At 36.4% G+C, this 9,358-nt stretch overlaps 1 pseudogene; it reads right to left on the bottom strand.

Annotated features, from left to right (window-relative positions):
* Positions 1–5,489: 5,489 nt before the first annotated feature.
* On the bottom strand, positions 5,490–5,594 carry LOC127493901 (U2 spliceosomal RNA; annotated as a pseudogene).
* Between the last annotated feature and the right edge of the window lie 3,764 nt (positions 5,595–9,358).

Genomic DNA, 9,358 nt, shown 5'->3' with positions numbered 1-9,358 from the left:
CACTATGAGAAACGGTGACTTGATCAGCCCTCACTCTGACTGTTGATGAGCAACTTAATATGTTATCCCTCTTAGGATTTTTTTTGTTTGTTCTACTTAATACTTTTGGTTGAATACTGTAATCAATACACAATTCTTCTTAAGTGCTGAAACTTAACTGAAAAGTGATCGCTGTTAAATATAAGAGTGGGAATAAGAGACGGAAGAGATGTGCAATTCGGGATATGCTCAAGCTGACTTACCTCAAACGGTAGAGTTAGAAACATACCAGGGGATTCCAATTCAATCCCATCAAGGTGGCATGTACCAATGCCATCTCACTAGTCCCAGTGATCAATTTCTGTTCACAATTGATCATAATGATAGGACTAATAGTCAAGGGGAGCACATAAACAAGAATAGTGTCTGCAAATACTAGCTGATAGAATCAAAAAGGGAGAGAATGATCCAACATGGGAAGTGAGATACACAGCAGACCCATAGAATGGCAGATGTCCTAAACAGCACTCTGGCCTCAGAATCAGCCCTTAAGGCATGCAGATCCGGCTGAAAAGCCCATGAGAGTATTTCAGGCATGGAAAGCCAAGACACTCTGGGGGAAAAAAAAAACCTAAATGAAAGATCTCCGTGAGTGAGATCCAAGTGGAAAGAATGGGTCATCAAAGAAGGAGGTACCTTTCTCTGAATGGAGGAGAGAACTTCCACTTTGACCATGGCCTTGTTTAAATATGATCAGAGTTGGTGAACTCAGGGGGCTTCCATAGCCTTGGCAACTCATGACAAGAGCCTAGGTTGATTACTGAGGCCATAAACAAGAGTGTCAATTTGTTAAGTCAACAACAGGAGTCACTCTGCACTTACTCCTCATGTAGGATCTTTGTCCTTAGTGTGCTGTACATTGAGATTTAATGCTATAACTAGTACTCAAACAGTATTTTTCACTTTATGTTTCTGTGTGGGAGCAAACTGTTGAAATCTTTACTTAATGTATGCTAAACTGATCTTCTGTATATAAAGAGAATCGAAAATGAATCTTGATGTGAATGTAAGGGGAGAGGGAGTGGATAAGGGGAGGGTTGTGGGTTGGAGGGATGCTATGGGGGGGAAGCCATTGTAATCAATATTCTGTACTTTGGAAATTTATATTCATTAAGTAAAAGTTAAAAAAAAAAGAAAGTTAAAATTTTGATTGAGTCAAGTTTAAACCAACAACTTGATTGACTATCAAAATTAATGTTTTTCACTTAGAAGCCTTATGCCCAGTCAGGTAATATAATTAATTAATTCCCATTTTATATATATAACCTATTTCTAAATATGTGAAGGTTACCTCTTGGTATGCCCAAAATAATAGCAACAATCTTTTTACTAGTTTCACATTGTTCTAAATGTTTACTAAGTTTTAGAAATGTTTGTATTTTAACACAATTTCCCTTTTGTGCTAAATAGCCTTCATCCCTTTAGTTGTTTTTGAGATCAGTTCAACTTTAACAATGTTTTTGTGTGACAGAAATATCAGTGTTGACAGAAATAATAACAGGTATTTGTGAACAAGAGAAGATGTTATTACTAATAGTAGAAGTTTCTTATCCTCTTTTGAATTTTGTGATGTCATGTTATTTGCCAAATTAAATTGCATTGTGCTAAAAATGGGAAAATGACTCCAATATAAGCTGAAGAATGAGTCCAAGGTCAGAACCACATTGTTATTTTTTTTTTCATAAAATGTCTTTTTATCCATAAGTTAACATTAAATATTTTTCTGAAAGTAAAATATTTACATTTGTATGTATGTTTAATATGAGGAGATAATTATGAACTACATAATTGTATATGCCTAGAAAGTATGATTTCCAAAGGTAATATATACTGAAATAATCAATAAATGTTTTGTGAGTCACATTAATGAAAATATGTTTAGCATAAATATTTGCTAATAAAATAATTGAAAATGAAATGTGCAGGGAAATATATGGCTCTGTTTGCCTGCTAGGAACCCTGGCATCTCTTAGACCCAATTTCTTAGAAATAATTAACACAGTAGGTTAAGGCACTGACTGTGATACTGGCACCCTATGTGGGCACCAGTTCAAGTCTTGGCTGCTCCACTTCTGATCCAGCTCCCTTTTTAGGGGCCTGGGAAGGCAGTGAAGATGGCTTAAATTCTTCCATTTCTGCTACTGTCTTGCAAATATGGAATGCCAGTTCTGGGCTCCTGGTTTTGGCCTGGGGCAGCTTTTGTCATTGCAGCCATTTGTGGAGTGAAATAGCAGAGGGATGATCACTCTCTTTGTCTTCTTTCTGTCCTTATAATTCTATCAAATAAATAAATAAATCTTTAATAAATCATTAAAAATTATAAGGGAAAACAAGCAGGAGAAAATTAAAACAGCCTGGTAGTCCAAGAACAAGGCTTATCAAGGTATGAAGAGATAATTGTGCTCAGAATGTACCTTACTTGGAAACACATCCAGCACCTGGGCATGGAATTAAACCTGTGCAAGTGCTTTTCTAGAACAACTATCAAAGTTCACATAAAGGCCTTGGAAGTTATCACTCATCCTTTTGGCAAGCAAAAAGCTAAGCACACTGAAAGTAGGCAACTCTTCCTTAACCTTGCAGAGACTTGACATAATAGAACAAACCTGCATTCTGAGATCTAAAAAAACAAACAACAACAAAAAACAAACAAAAAACCAGAAAAATACAAAAATGTTGAGATCAGTTTCTCTGAATCAAGTTCATTGGAACCATAAACTAGTAGGAATACATACATGACTGTATTCACAAACTAATAGAGGTGGCATGTAGACTAGCTTGGGAGTAAAAATCTGCTTGAGCTCATAGTCTAACTGAGGGATCTCACTTCTCAAGCTTAACTCTGGGAACCTCACAAGACTCTAATTATTAGCAACCAAGATAAAACTTGGGTGATATTTTTTGGCACGAGGAGACAAAATTAACCACTTTGAAGTATATCCAAAGCATTCCTCAAAACAAGGTCAGTTCTCTAGTGAAAACATTGTAGCAGAGACCTATTTCAACTTGCAGTATTCTCCTGATCCCAGCTTCCCATACTCTCACTGACCCTCTTAAACTAGGAAAAGTCAAAGAAACATTTGTGAAAGGAAAAGGTCAGAGACAGCATCCAAATTAAAGACTAATTTAATAAATAGGTTATAAAATTCTATCCTTGCATTAACAAGACTATAGCATAAAAATAACTGATTAGAACTGAAATAGTTCCAAGATTTGGTTTCTTTTTAAGAAGAATTTCTTAGGAAACCAAATATACAACAAGAGAAAGTAAAACAGGCAAATTAGAAGAATGTGAAGCCTCTGCTTCCTATGGCTAAAACAGATGTAAAACAGACCAACTGCTAGCTGAATTAACATAAATCTCACACTAAGGATTAGTTATCTCAGGTTCTTGATTGAAATAACATCCACTTTTCACAAACAAAAAAATATTATTAAGACAGCTTGAAGGCCAGCGCTATGTCTCAATAGGCTAATCCTCTACCTTGCTGCGCCGGCACACTGGGTTCTAGTCCCGGTGCGGGCGCCGGATTCTGTCCCGGTTGCCCCTCTTCCAGGCCAGCTCTCTGCTGTGGCCCAGGAAGGCAGTGGAGGATGGCCCAAGTGCTTGGGCCCTGCACCCGCATGGGAGGCCAGGATAAGTACCTGGCTCCTGGCTTCGGATCAGCGCGGTGCGCTGGCCGCAGCGTGCCAGCCGTGGCGGCCATTGGAGGGTGAACCAATGGTAAAGGGAAGACCTTTCTCTCTGTCTCTCTCTCTCACTGTCCACTCTGCCTGTCAAAAAAAAAAAAAAAAAAAAAAAAAAAAAAACAGCTTGAAAAGGAAGGAAAAATGATGAAGAAAGCCCCAAATAAGCATATAACCGAACTTCGATATTATGCAGATGTACTATCAGATGGAGCATTTGACATATGCTAAAGGTTCTTTCAGAAAAAAAGGCAAATGCAAAAAAAGGTAGGTAAATATAAGCAGAAAAATTCATACTGTAAGAAAGAATTCAAAAGAAGTGGTGGGATAAAGCACAGAAATAATTCACTTTAAAGATATGAATAATACACTGTAGTAGACTGACTTGTAGACTGGACAAGGTTTATAAGTGATCTTGAAGATAAGTCATTAAAAAATTCTTAAATAATTTTTAAATTAACAATAAAAGAACAAAATATCCAATAATGGTAAGACACTTCAAAAGGATAATCTATGTGTAATTGGAGTACCAAAATGAGAAGAGAAACAGAATGGAGCAAAAGAAATATTTTATGAGTTAATCATGAATAGTATGTCGAAATTAATATAAAACAAAATCAGAGATCCAAGAATCTTGGAGAACACCAAGCAGGATAAACACCAAAATATATATACTAGGAAAACTGCAAAAACCAGAGAAAAAGAAAATCTTGGAAGAAGTTTGTGACAGGAGTCCAACTTACCATAAATGACAGAGCAAAAGAATTAAAGTGAATATGTCAAAAAGTCATTAAAGAAAGAATAGATAAAATGAAATTTTAAAGTACTGAAAGGGAAAAATGTTTTCATTTATGTTTAAAAGTGGAAAGTGGCAATGGGAATTTAGCTTAGTGGTTAAGATGCTTACATTCCACATTAAAATGCTTGGGTGCAGCTCCAGCTCTGGAATCCAGCTTCCTGCCAATTTTCACCCTGGAGGCAGTAGTGTTGGCTGAAGTGAGTTCAGTGACCCACATGGCAGAACTAGATAGAGTTCCTGGTTTTCAGTTCCAACCTACCCAGGGCCTCCACAGGTATTGTGGGAATCAAGCAGTAGAGCAAAGCTCTCCCTTTCTCTTTCCCTCTCTCTTGCTCTCGCTTTTGCTCTTGCTCTTGCTGTTGCCCTATGCTTCTCAAATAAATTATTTAAAAGGTGTAAGAAAAGTGGTTAATCATACAAAAATAAAAAAATGAGGATATTATTGATCAGCATTCCTGCTGACAAAACATGATCAAAAAATTCTTCAGGGAGATAGAGTATGATATAGACATCTACTGACAGAACTAACAGAAGGCTCTTTTCAGGGAGAAAGAAAAGGATGAAGGATTAGGGAGGGGCCTAACGAATTTAAAATAAAACATTTGGTTTTCTCATTTTATTTCATCTAATTTATATATTGCTACTTAATTGATGAATGTTTGCTGAAAGCAATGAAGTTAAAAATGTACAATTATGGAATGACAAATGAAACTAAAGATACCAACTTCACTAGGTTTGAATCAATGGATGGATAGGGAATATTTTATTAAAACTTCACTGCAGTTAACAGGAAGTGGTACAATGTTATTTAATGTGGATGTAGAGACATTGTAATATGTTTTACAACAACACAAAAATTAACCAAAACACTGCAAAAATCAACCAAAAATACATTGATACACTAATGCAGTAAAGAAGATGAGATTATGCAAAACACTGAATTAAATCTATAAAAGATAGTTGAAAGAAGTCAGAAAGCAAAAGTAACATAGAAAAGAAAATAAGACACTTACTAACTGATAAGAACAGATACTACACTTTGATCTTAGCCAAAAGGCCGAGAAGTGATAACAATCACTAACATAGCAAATGTTACCCAACTATATCAATAAGCACCTCTAATGTTAATGTCCTAAATATGTAAACTGAAAGGCAACAACTATTAGTGGGAATTACCTCCCCCCCTTACACACACACACACACACACACATAAACTATAGATTGTTTGAAAGAAATGTAATATAAAGACAAAGCCTTAGACATGTTAAAACTAAAAGGATGGGGGAAAGTTATACTAACATGCAAGTTAAAAATAACAAAAAAACTTTGCGATTGCTCTAATAATTGCACACAAAATAGATATCAGAACAGGAAAATATCAAGTGAAGAACAGTATTAAGTAATGAAATAATCTACAGTCTCTACTAAAACATAGAACGAATATTTAACATGTGTGCACCTAGGAAAGTGTCAATATATGTCTGACAAAGACATAGATATTCAAGAACTTTCTCTTGTCTTTTTTTTTTATTTTTTTATTTTTATTTTTTTTTATTTTTTGACAGGCAGAGTGGACAGTGAGAGAGAGAGACAGAGAGAAAGGTCTTCCTTTGCCGTTGGTTCACCCTCCAATGGCCGCCGCGGCCGGCGCGCTGCGGCTGGCGCACCGCGCTGATCCGATGGCAGGAGCCAGGAGCCAGGTGCTTTTCCTGGTCTCCCATGGGGTGCAGGGCCCAAGCACCTGGGCCATCCTCCACTGCACTCCCTGGCCACAGCAGAGAGCTGGCCTGGAAGAGGGGCAACCGGGACAGAATCCGGCGCCCCGATTTCTCTTGTCTTTACCTATCTCTCTCTGACGCTGTCTTTCAAATAAATAAATAAAGCTCTCTTTTTTTGAAAAAGAAATATAAGGAGAAATATTATTACGCATGAAATTGGAATACCCCCTTACTGCATTTTCAATATTTGCTAGACCAAGCAGGCAGAGAATCAGTAAATATATAGCTAAACTGAGTATCACTACTATTCAACTAGATCTAATTGACATTTAAAAATACTCCAACTAATGACAACAGAGCATGCTTTCTTCTCACGCTCACATAGGACATTCACCATGACTACATTTTGAGACACGAGGAAAACCTTAATAAATTTACAGAATAGAATGCTTACAAATTATGTTTACATACTATCATGTAGCTAACCTAAATATTCAGAAAGAAGGATAGGCGGAAAATAACTGAAAACTTAGAATAAACAAAACATTCTGAAATAGTGCATTTATCCAGGTATCTCAGAAGAAATCTGAACATACTTTTACCAAATCAAAATGAAAATATAATTCATCAAAATTTGTGACATTCAGTGAAACAATATTGAAGGAAATTAATAACAATATGGACACACTTTAGAAAAGAATGAAGATCTAAAATCAGTAATCTACATTCCCACTTTCAGACACTAAAGAACAAGAGCACCTTCAGACTTAGAAGAAAACAGATATATAAAATTAGAGGGGGCTGGCATGGTAGTGCAACACATTGAGGCACCTCTTGCAATGCCATCATGACATATCAGAGTGCTGGCAAGGCCCAGTGGCTCTGCTTCTGATCCAGTTCCTGATATTGTGCCTGGGAAGGTAGCAAATGATGGCCCGAGTGCTTGGGCTCCTCCACCCACAGATGAAGTTCTCTGCGTTTGGCTTCTGTTTGCCCCAGCCCTGACAGTTGCAGCCATTTGGGGAGTAGGCTAGGGAATTAAAGATTTCTCTCTGTTTATCTCTCTTTCTCTCCTCGTCCTCTCTCTCTCTTCCCCACTTCCTCCTTCTTTCCCTACCTTTCTCTCTGTCACTTGGCCTTTCAGAAAGATTTATTCATTTAACAAAAGGTAATTAGAAGAGAAATCAAACACTGAAAATAGGAACCGATTAAGAAAATCAATGAAACCAAAAGCCATTTTTTAAAAAGACCAATAAAATTGATAGACCTATGGCAAGGCAAGTCAAGAATAAAAGAGAGCAGATGTGTGTTACCAACATTAGAAGTAAAAGAAGTCATCAGCATTGATGACTACAGATCCTTTTTCCAACTGACATTGGAATGATGATAAACAAGTATTAGATGTGACTCTGTCTCATAACATTGTCTTTCCAAGACAAAGGAATCTACATATATTCAAAATCCTCAGCAAATCATTAACAAGTTAATTACCATAATATATAAAATATCTGCAATATGCAATATGACAAAATGAACATGCAAGAACAATTCAACTTATGAAAATGAACTTACCAACTATGTAATAAACTCTAGTAACATCACACCAACAGATAAACAAATTGTATTAATTGAATTAATTATGTTAATTGATAAAGTTTAATATCTACTTAAAATAAAAAAACACTCAGAAAACTAGGTATAGAGGTAACTTTTTACAATTTTATTAAGAATATCATACAAAAACTTACAATTGATTTCATTATTAATGGTAAAGTATTGCTTATTTCATTTTAATCAAGGACATGGCAAGGATGTTCCCTTTCAACATCTTGTTCAACATTTCATTGAATGTGCTGGAGAATGTGCAGGGGAAGAAAAGGAAAAAAAGTATACAGATTGGATGGAAGACAAATTCTCTTTGTTCACAGATGACATGATTTCCTATATAGAATAACTTCCCCAATAAGACAGCAACAAAAACATTCAAATGGCGCCCTTTGAGAGACTTACAAAACATTTATTACAATAACATTGTTTCACAGCATGATTCAGCAAACGTTTTCCTAGGTATTTGTTGAGATGAGTTTTATGCCTACACAACAATCTTATACAAACATTTATAGTACATTTATTCATAATTGGAAAAGTCTGGAATTAAAGGAGACTTTCTTAATTAGATGAATGAATTTTAAAACACTGTGATTATCTTTACAATAGAATATTACTTAGCAATTTTTTAAAAATGAGAAATCAAGCAACAAAAAACATAGGAAAACTTTGTTAAGTGGAGATGACGATCTAGAAAAGCTCATAAGATATGGTTCCACGCGTGATATATATGGAAAAAATTTAGAGATAGTTTAAAAAGTTAATGTTTGCCAGAACTGTGGAAAAAGAAGGGAAGGGCTGAATGGAAACACTGGAGATTTTTTTTTTTTGACAGGCAGAGTTAGTGAGAGAGATAGAGACAGAGAGAAAGGTCTTTCTTCCATTGGTTCACTCCCCCAATGGCAGCTATGGCTGGCACGCTGCGCTGATCCGAAGCTAGGAGCCAGGTGCTTCTCCTGGTCTCCCATGCGGGTGCAGGGCCCAGGCACTTTGGCCATCCTCCACTGCCCTCCCCAGCCACAACAGAGAGCTGGACTGGAAGAGAGGCAACACTTTTGAATAAACAGAATCAGAGTTCTTTGGAAAACGGATGCTTAAAGGACTGAGGCAACTTGTAGTGCCAAAAAACAAAGCACTAAAATAATTAAATAAAACCTACATTGATGGAAATATGTCAAGGTGACAAATCCCCCAGTGGTCAAGGCTGAGACAATTTGAGCAAAGCAAATTAATAAAGAAACTTGGCAAACCTACCTTGTGCATGTGATCAAGGTCATTATTAACAGTGATGTTATCTTCATACTATACAATTTACCTCTGAAATTTTCGTGTCCTGTGTAACAAGGCTTTAATTATGTGAAAATACGAGTCATTCTAGTAGAAGAGGGCTTCTTGCAGAAGACTTGACTGGCATTCCTCAAAACTTTAAAGGTCATCAGCAAAAAGGAAAGCATGAGAGTTGGTCCCAGTCAAGAGGAACCTAATAAACAGGGAAACTATTCCAACA

The sequence above is a fragment of the Oryctolagus cuniculus genome, chromosome 7 (genome assembly GCF_051225735.1).
Source record: "Oryctolagus cuniculus isolate XC-2025 breed Fujian yellow rabbit chromosome 7, ASM5122573v1, whole genome shotgun sequence".
Taxonomy (NCBI): domain Eukaryota; kingdom Metazoa; phylum Chordata; class Mammalia; order Lagomorpha; family Leporidae; genus Oryctolagus; species Oryctolagus cuniculus.
The sequence above is the reverse complement of the archived record's forward strand: the minus strand, read 5'-3'. Positions and strand labels throughout refer to the sequence as shown.